Source organism: Peromyscus eremicus, unplaced genomic scaffold, assembly GCF_949786415.1.
Source record: "Peromyscus eremicus unplaced genomic scaffold, PerEre_H2_v1 PerEre#2#unplaced_706, whole genome shotgun sequence".
Lineage (NCBI taxonomy): Eukaryota > Metazoa > Chordata > Mammalia > Rodentia > Cricetidae > Peromyscus > Peromyscus eremicus.
In genome coordinates this window covers 86,730-96,094 of record NW_026734942.1, presented here as the reverse complement: position 1 = coordinate 96,094, position 9,365 = coordinate 86,730, and positions in this window count along the sequence as shown.

Below are 9,365 nucleotides of genomic sequence, written 5' to 3'. Positions count from 1 at the left end.
ATCTGACCCGTCGCTGCTTCTACTGTGTTATGATGACACATAAAGTTCCATTTAATAACACACTAGGAAATAAACGTAGATATTGTAAATTTTCTTTCTACTGTGATTTCTTACAAAGAGTAATTGTTTCCTCGACAACTCCTGATCAGATCCTGTTTCCACGAATCTGCAGACTGAAGCTTGTGAGTCCTCGCCGGAATGGATCTCAGCCGAACTGCTGCTAAAGGCCTAAAAGCTGAAAAGGCACTAGTTCCTGGTCCTCACACCTTATATACCTTTCTGTTTCCTGCCATCACTTCCTGGGATTAAAGGCGTGTGTCTTTCCCAAGCAAGACATGATATCTCAAGTGCTGGGATTAAAGGTGTGTGTCACCATGCCTGGCTGTTTCCAGTGTGGCCTTGAACTCACAGAGATCCACATGGATCTCTGCCTCCCAAGTGATAGGATTAAAGGTGTGTGTGCCATCATTTTCTGGCCTCTATGTCTAATGTGTTGGCTGTTCTATTCTCTGACCCCAGATAAGTTTATTAAGGTACAAATATATCAACCACAGAACTCCCTCTCCCAAGTGGAGGCAGTGTGGCTTATGGGTGGAGTCCCTGCCTAAAACCTCACAGTGAGTGGCTGGGTGCCAGTATGGTTCACCAGTGGAGCCCTTGCCTAGAATCTCCCAGAAGGGATCTACAGGCCTGGCTTAGTGCTACTGCACTTGGCTACTTGCAGAAGGCCCTGGCTTCCATTCCCAGCACTGAAAATAATAAAGAAAATAACAACAGTGTAGGTGGCCCCAGGAATGCATCATGGGTTGACTGGACTCCAGCCAAAGTCTAACATGGAACACCAGGAGAACTGTGGGTGTCTAGAAGCCCAGACACTGCTGAAGGGCTACATTCCAGGCTACATACATTGCACTAGAGTTTTGGGGTTTTGGTTTTGTTTTCTTTTCAGCACTGGGAATGGAACGCAGGTACTTAGCATTGGGCAGACACTTATTACGGAGTTACAGCCCCAAGCACTCAGGAGGCAGAGGCAGGCAGATCTCTGAGTTCAAAGCCAGCCTGGACTACAGATTGAGTTCCAGGAATGTAGCTAGGAGCAAAGCAGGAGTCTGAAACTTCTAGCCATAACTCTCAATGTGAGCCCGCATAAAGGGCACCATTGGCCAGGCAAGAAGTTGTCTGGGCTGCTTGGTGGTATCCACACCCACTGAGAGCCTTGGTTACTTGGGATGAGGATCTTGACAGAAACTGAGAGTAGAGCACATATCGTAGGAAATTAGAACAAGCCCTAAATGCAATGTCTGCCACTCTTAGAAGACACAAGGCTGGCATGGTGGCACACTCCTGTGTACATAGCACTAGAGTTTTGGGGTTTTGGTTTTGTTTTCTTTTCAGCACTGGGAATGGAACGCAGGAACTCAGCATTGGGCAGACACTTATTACGGAGTTACAGCCCCAAGCACTCAGGAGGCAGAGGCAGGCAGATCTCTGAGTTCAAAGCCAGCCTGGACTACAGATTGAGTTCCAGGAATGTAGCTAGGAGCAAAGCAGGAGTCTGAAACTTCTAGCCATAACTCTCAATGTGAGCCCGCATAAAGGGCACCATTGGCCAGGCAAGAAGTTGTCTGGGCTGCTTGGTGGTATCCACACCCACTGAGAGCCTTGGTTACTTGGGATGAGGATCTTGACAGAAACTGAGAGTAGAGCACATATCGTAGGAAATTAGAACAAGCCCTAAATGCAATGTCTGCCACTCTTAGAAGACACAAGGCTGGCATGGTGGCACACTCCTGTGTACATAGCACTAGAGTTTTGGGGTTTTGGTTTTGTTTTCTTTTCAGCACTGGGAATGGAACGCAGGAACTCAGCATTGGGCAGACACTTATTATGGAGTTACAGCCCCAAGCACTCAGGAGGCAGAGGCAGGCAGATCTCTGAGTTCAAAGCCAGCCTGGACTACAGATTGAGTTCCAGGACAGCCAGGCTGTTACACAGAGAAACCCTGTCTCAGAAAAACAAAAACAAAAATCCCTTATGTTGTATACTGAGGACAGTAATAGATTTGACTATGGCTTTGGACCTGTACCCTTCCAACTCTGTACACTTAGGGACAACCATGCTGAGGGTGTAATCGTGAGGTGCAGATTGCTTTGGGAACCTTGGCCTACTGTGTCTACCAGTTCATGCCCTATGGAGCTAAGTGATATGGTAGAAGCCATTAGGGCTGAATTGTCAGGAAGGCAGGTCTTGAGAGAGAAGTGATAACCAAAGCCACTGAGACAGAAATTCCTGAATTATAGATCTGTTAGCCTCATATTTTTATTTACTTAATTTATATGTCCAAGTGTTTTACCTAATGTGTGTCTGTGGGCCATGTGCATGCTTGGTGCCTATGAAGTCCAGAACAATGCCCCTGGAACTGGAGTTACAGGCTGCCATGAGCCATCAGGAACTGAACCTGGGTCTTCTGCAAGAGCAGCCAGTGCTTTTAGCCACTGAGCCATCTCTTCAGCCCCCCATTAGCTCTATTATAATTGAGATTTAATTATTTTTGTCTTCTGCATTTGATATAACCCTGATCTAACTAATGTTAGTGTGATGGTGTGTAGACACACATGCAGGCAACACTTTGTACACATAAAATAAATCTTCTTTTTCCTTCTTTTTTTTTTAAAGAAATACACAATCCAACATGGTGGCATGACTTTAGTCCCAGACCTCAGGGAGCTCTATGGTTGCTTGGGTGGTTTCTGCAAGGAGTAGGTTTTAGTTTTCCTCTTCCACCCTTATGGTGATATTTTATTTGTGCTGAAATGTGATTTTATTTGTATGTTAATAAATAAAGTTGCCTGGGGGTCAGAGCTAATAGCAAGCCATAGCAAAAGTCTGGCAGTGGTAGCACACGCCCTTAATCCCGATCACATGACAGGCAGATCTCTGTGTGTTCAAGGACACCACCAGCATGGAGACACACGCCTTTAATCTCCATACCAACCATAGAAGACCTGGAGTTCTGTATAGACAGGTAGTAACGAGAAGGTCATGTGGTTGGGTTTACAACCAATTAAAAGGCAGAACAGAAAGTCAATAAAAAGACAGACACACAGGAAGTAGGTCTCTTTCTCAGGGGAAGGATGGCAGCGGCAGTGAGGGGTAAGAAGACGGTTTTAGTCTCAGTTCTTGGCTACTGCTCTGACCTCTTAGGCTTTTAACTCTGCATTTGGCTCTGTGTTTCTTATTTAATAATAAGACTGTTACATCTACACACCCTGCTGTCTGTTTATTTCCTAGGGAGGGTCTCATTCAGTGGTGAATGAGAAGGGCATGAACCACAACACTACGCCCACCGTGCTCCTTCTTGCTTTACCTGGGGTAACTGGCAGCCTGGCATCCACTGTTGCTTGTTGTGCTGTTGCTGTTTGTAAGCTTTGAAGACTTATGCCAGTGTAGAAATTTGGTGTCCTCTTAAGTCCAAAGCAATATGTACAGAAAACAAGTATATCTTGAGAATGCCATAGGAAGTCAGTTGCCAGCACCTCCACAGCACACAGGAGCACAGGCCCATCGAGATGGCTGGGTGTTGAAGGTAGTCCAGCAGATGTGCCATTAATTTCCCATGTCTGATGAATGTGACTGTCCCCTATTAAACAAATCCTTCTTGTCCTGTATACACAGTTTCAAGACTCCTGCATCTCTCTCTGACCTCTAAGCAAATACATCAAAGGTCAACTGGCTTGATCTCTGACTGTTCCCATAACAGGTTTCTGTACTGGCTGCTGGAAAGCCACCTGAAGGAAGGACCAGCATATTGCCAAGGACCAAAGGCAGGGCCTGGCTGGGGCTTGGGGGTTGGCATTCTGGCATCAGAGAAGGAGCTGCCAGGCTTCCCTCAGAGCAATCAAGACAACCTCTCACAGACATGCCCACAGTCCAGCCTGATCCAGACAACCCCTCACTTCCCAGGTGATCCTAGATTGTGTCAGGTGGACAATGAAAACTGACCATCCAGGGGTCTCTGTCAGAAAGGATATGATTCAAGTGTTTGTGATGGGAGCATGGGGCAGTGTGTCTGAGGGCACAGCCATATGTCCAAGGAACTACTTGCAGAACCAGGGACCAGGTGAGGATTGGCTACTGCATTCTGTTGGTTTAGGGGCTCTGCAGAAATTAGAGCCCACTGGGTACCTGACATCTGGGCACTTAGGAGTTGGAGATAGAAAGATCAGGAGCTCAAAGTCATCTTTGGCCACACTGGGGAGATTTAATCCAGTCTGGACTACATGAGACCCTACCTCAAAAAAAAAAAGCAACAAAAAATTCTCCAGGTGGGGATGAGAGCAGCGCACGAGTCTGGCTAGGATTTTCTCATGTCACTGAGTGAGGGCTGTGATTGAAGCTGGGCCAGTCAGGGGCCAGGACCTGCCTGGATTAAACAGAGTGCTCATCTAACAGTGACGATGACTGGTTAGGGATGTGTGCAGACATTTTATTTGGATTTTCATCATTGGTGGTTTATGGGTTATGATCATCCCAAGATTTGCTCAGCAGCTGCTGGTTGAGTCCTTGGTGCACACAGCAACCCTGGACAGGCTCTGACTAGCCCAGAGGTCAGCAGTACCAAAGCTGAGGAACTGCTTTTATTTTATTTTATTTTGTCATCACTGGCACCTTGGCACATGTGGCATCAGAGGACAGCTCTGTGGGTTCTCTCCTTCTAGCTTCCTTTGCATTCCCCAGATTGAGTCCATCATCAGGCTTACCAGGCAAGGAAGGGCCCTTATGGGCTGAGCCAGCCAACCAATCCCAGTGTTTTTTGTTTTTTTTTTTTTTGGTTTTTTGATTTGTTTATTTGTTTTGTTTTTGTTTTTTGTTTGGGGGTTTTGGGGGTTTGTTTGTTTGTTTGTTTTTGGGTTTTTGTTGTTTTTGTTTTGTTTTGTTTTGTTTTTTGATACAGGGTCTCATGTAGCCCAGACTGGCCCAGAAGTTGCCTTGCGTCTGAGGGCAGCTCTGAATTCCTGAGTGCTGGGTTGGGACTTGAGCACAGGAACTACTAACTTCATAGCTCCAGAAGTCAGTAGCTCCTGTGGTACTGTGAAGTTTCTTAACTGTTTCCTTGCATAGCATGGTTGTAAAAGCAGTAAAATAGAGCCCCTCCCTACCTCTTTATAGGTCACCACTTTGAACAGATTTATGTTTATCTCTAGGAATTACTTATTGTGGTTTACGGGTTATGATCATCCCAAGACTTGCCCAGAAGGGCTCCATCTTCAGCACCACAAAGAAGAAACACTTAGCCTAATGGCAGCCATGGTCCCTTTAGTCTGTTTAGAATGCCTGTGCCTGGGGAGTTGACAGGGTTTGTTGTTTGTTTTTGAGACAAGGTCTCACTGTGTGGCCCTGGCTGTCCTGTAACCCATGGAGATCCAACTGCCTTTGCCTCCTGAGTCCTCTAAAAGTAAAGGTGTGGGCCACTAAATTATGCTTGGCAGTAATTTGCTCTTCTGAGAAAGAATTTGTTGAGGCTAGAGAGAAGGCTCAGCAGATCTTAGAAGGCTGGAGAGATGGCTCAGAGATTAAGAGCACTGGCTGCTCTTCCAGAGGACCTGAGTTCAACTTGTAGAACCCACATGGCAGCTCACAACCATCTATAATGAGATCTGGTGCCCTTTTTGGCCTGTAGTGACACATGCAGGCAGAACTCTGTATATCTAATAAATAAAATCTTAGAAAAAACGGAAGGGTAAGTCTCTGTTTGTTTGCTTGCTTGCTTGTTTTTCACAACACCTGGCTGTTCTGAAACTAGCTCCATAGACCAGAATGGCCTTGAACTCATAGAGATCTGCCTGCCTCTGGCTCCCAAGAGCTAGGATTAAAGGTGTGTGCCACCACCTGGCAAAAAAAAATAGATCTTAAAGAAATAAAAAGGTTTCCTCCACCCACCCAACTCCCACCCCGTGAGATGGCTCAGCCAGTAAAGGCACTGGCTGCATGCCTGGTGCCCTGAGTTCAGTCCCTAGGACCAGCCTAGAAGGACCTCAGCCCACAACAGTCTCACTCACCACAGTAAATAACTTCCTAAAAACAAGACACTTAAAGAGGCTTATTGAGCTCATGCTTCTGTAAGTCTGTGCACAAGGACAAGAGAATTGAGGAGCTGCCCCTCACCTCAGCCACGAGGCTCACAGGCACAAGAGTCCAGCACCCACACACGGGGGCCCCAAGCAGTACTGTACCAAGAGGTGCAGGCCCAATGGCACTGACAGTGGCATTCTTTGGGCAGAAGAGAGCCGAGTGATGATAGGAAGAGGAAACCTGCAGTCCACCATGCTGGATGGGCACGGCACAGCTCCACCTGACCTAGACCTTTCAGCCATCAATGGTAAGTGGTTTCTTTTAGTCCCTCAGCAGCTGAGCTTGTAAGGATGGTCCACAGCCTTAGAAAGCCCTTGTTGCCAGTTTGACTCCCTGCTGTGAGAAGAATCTGTGCCTTTCATGCACACCAGGCCTAGGACTGTGGGTCCCAGTGTGTCCTCAACTGGCAGTGTGGGTCAGTTCCCTCCTGCCTGGTGGGGTGGCAGGTCCCAGGCTGGGTGACTGTACCAAGTACAGGTCACAGGCTGGGTGGTGGTAACAGGTGTGGGTCCCAGGTGGGATGACAGCAGCAGGTGTGGGTCTCAGATGAGGTGGCATCAGCAGGTGCAGGTCCCAGGCAGAGTGACAGCAGCAGGTACAGGTCCCAGGCAGTGCTTCTGTCATAAAGGGCATGAGGGCCTGGGTGCTGGGGTTGAGGGTGACATCTTCCGCTTGTGACAGTCTGAGTCGTGAGTCAAGAGGCACCTGTTATGTTCTTGGTCACTTATGGTAGCACAAGCCTGAAGCCCCAAGCTGGGGCAAGAGGATTATTAAGTCTTAGGCCAACATGGACTACATCTCCAAAATCTAAGTGAGAGACTTTTTTAAATAAATGAAATGGTCTATTTTAGACAAAAGCATATTCAGGGAGGCTCCCCAGCTAGACAGGACAATGTCAAAGAAAGCCAGCTCCAAGTCCTTTACCACCTCTCAGAGAAAGAGACCCCTTCACAAGAAGAGACAGGTAAGTACAGAGATATTGGGCAGTGGGTAGTTCTGACTCCCAGCGCCTAAGGCTTCAAGTCAGAGGCCAGGACTGTGCTCCCCATGAGACCTGCTCAGGTGAGTGTGTTCATATACTGAGTGGGGTAGGGGATACCCATACAATTTCAGGCAAGTATAGACCTGGCTGCACCCCCAACCCCTCTGACACTATTTCCATTTGAACCTATAAAGTACACAGAGGTTGGGGGTTCTACCATACCCGGAAGAGCCAGGTGAACTTGGCTTACTGAGAACTGAACAGCTGGGCCCTGCAGGATCTGCAGCAGACCATGGACATGATGGAGTCACAGATGCTGCTGACCCTGCTGTCTGTGTAGGTAGCTTAGCTGGACCTCATGAGCACCAGTGTGTCTTCTGCCATCTTCCCTACCCCACCTGAGTTGGCCTTGCACCCACAGATGGAAAAGAACATGATTCTGCTGGAGAAGGATGAGAAGGACTTGGCAGCCATGTGCTGTGAGGAGAGGCTACAGGACAGGTGCTGGAGATGCAGCACCAGCTGCTGCTCTAGCAGAAAGACCAGGAGCAGAATGCCATCCTGGATGCCCAGGTGGGTCTGAGAATGCTCCTGAAGCCAGGGGTGCATGAGGGAGCAAGGGTCAGGGTGTCACCACTGCATTCTGCCCACTCTGCATAGACTGTGTATGGACACGTGTCTGCCACAAGATGTGCAGAATCCTTGGCACCTGCCAGCTGATGGCAGCTCCATCCCACCCTGGTGCCTAACACAGCAACAGTATCCCATCAAGGGCAGATCAGAGGGGTTCCTGTTTCCCGGAGGAGATGGCTAAGTCAGCCTCCAACCTTGTGACTTCCTGTGGCCAGGAAACCTGAGGCTGGAGGCTGCCAACACCCTGTTGGCTGCATTCTCAATCTGCTAGGGAATCCTGGGGCAATTTTCTAAAGCTAAGCACATGGTTTCCATGATTGTACCCTTAACACAAAGCTGGTGTAACCATCCCCATCTTCCAAGTGCCAGGATTAAGGACATGTGTCACTACCACCTGGCAATAGCCTCCCTCCAAAACATGCATTAACCTGTATTTAGATTGCTAGCACAGCCTACAGAACAATTTTAGAGTGTTTGATGATTGGGTGACTTTCAGGGATTTGAAGCCTGTGGGTCTCAAACTGAGTATTTCCAATCCATAAGTGCTTGTATGTATGACTATCTGACAATTTTCTCTCATGTTTTATAAAAATCTGGTGAAATTATACATAAACTTGCTGGAGTTGAGTGACTTCAGTGTAGAAGCTTAGTTCTGAAGAAGTTTTCTTTGTATTTCATAATCATTTCCTGAGACTTTTGTTTTTTTGAGAAAGGGTTTCTCTGTAGTCTTGGCTGTCATGGAACTCACTCTATAGACCAGGCTGGCCTCAAACCCACAGAAATACACCTGCCTCTGCTTCCTAAGTACTGGTATTAAAGGGGTGTGCCACAACCTGACTGGGAAAGTAATCCTGTTGGTAGGGTTCTTGCCTAGTATAAATGATGCCCTTGGTTTATTCCCAGCACTGCACTGAACCTCCCATGGTGGTGCATGTCTGTACTTTAGAGCATGAGGAGCAGAGGCAGGAGGATCAGAAAGTTCTGCTTTGTCCTTTGTACTGCCGTGACGTTACTTCACTTCCCCACATTCTTAACCTTAGATAAACACTGACACTGTGTCCTACCTAGCTCATTAGGTCAGAACAGATGAGAACCAGCACCTTTTTTTCTGTGTAGCTTGAACTCAGGATCCTCCTGCCTCACCTTCCTGAGTGCCACAATTACAGGCTACCTATTCAGTCACAATCATGTGAAGCATAGTGAAGGTTAAAAAGTCATTTTCTAAACCCGACATGATGCTTGTAACCCTGACCCTCAGGAAGTGGGAAGTGGAGAATTCAAGGCCGACCTACACTAGGGAGTAAGACCCCATGTCAATAAAATCCTTTTCTAAGTCGTAGTTTCTCAACCTGGGCGGTACTGATTCAGAAGAGAAAACTGTCAGGGAAAGGGTGGTTGGTGCCCTGTATCCTGTGCCATGTTACACTGTGGCATACTTAGCAGCATCCCTGGCCTCAAAGTTTGACAGAGGTACTTTCTTCCCAAGGCAGGCCAGCCAAAATGCCTCCAGACATTGTCTAATGTCCTCTCAGCTGCAGATCAGCCCCTGATGGAGAGTGCCATGGGGAAGAGGGAGGTGATTATCCCCTGGGAAAAGATGAGTAGGCTTGGAGGGGCC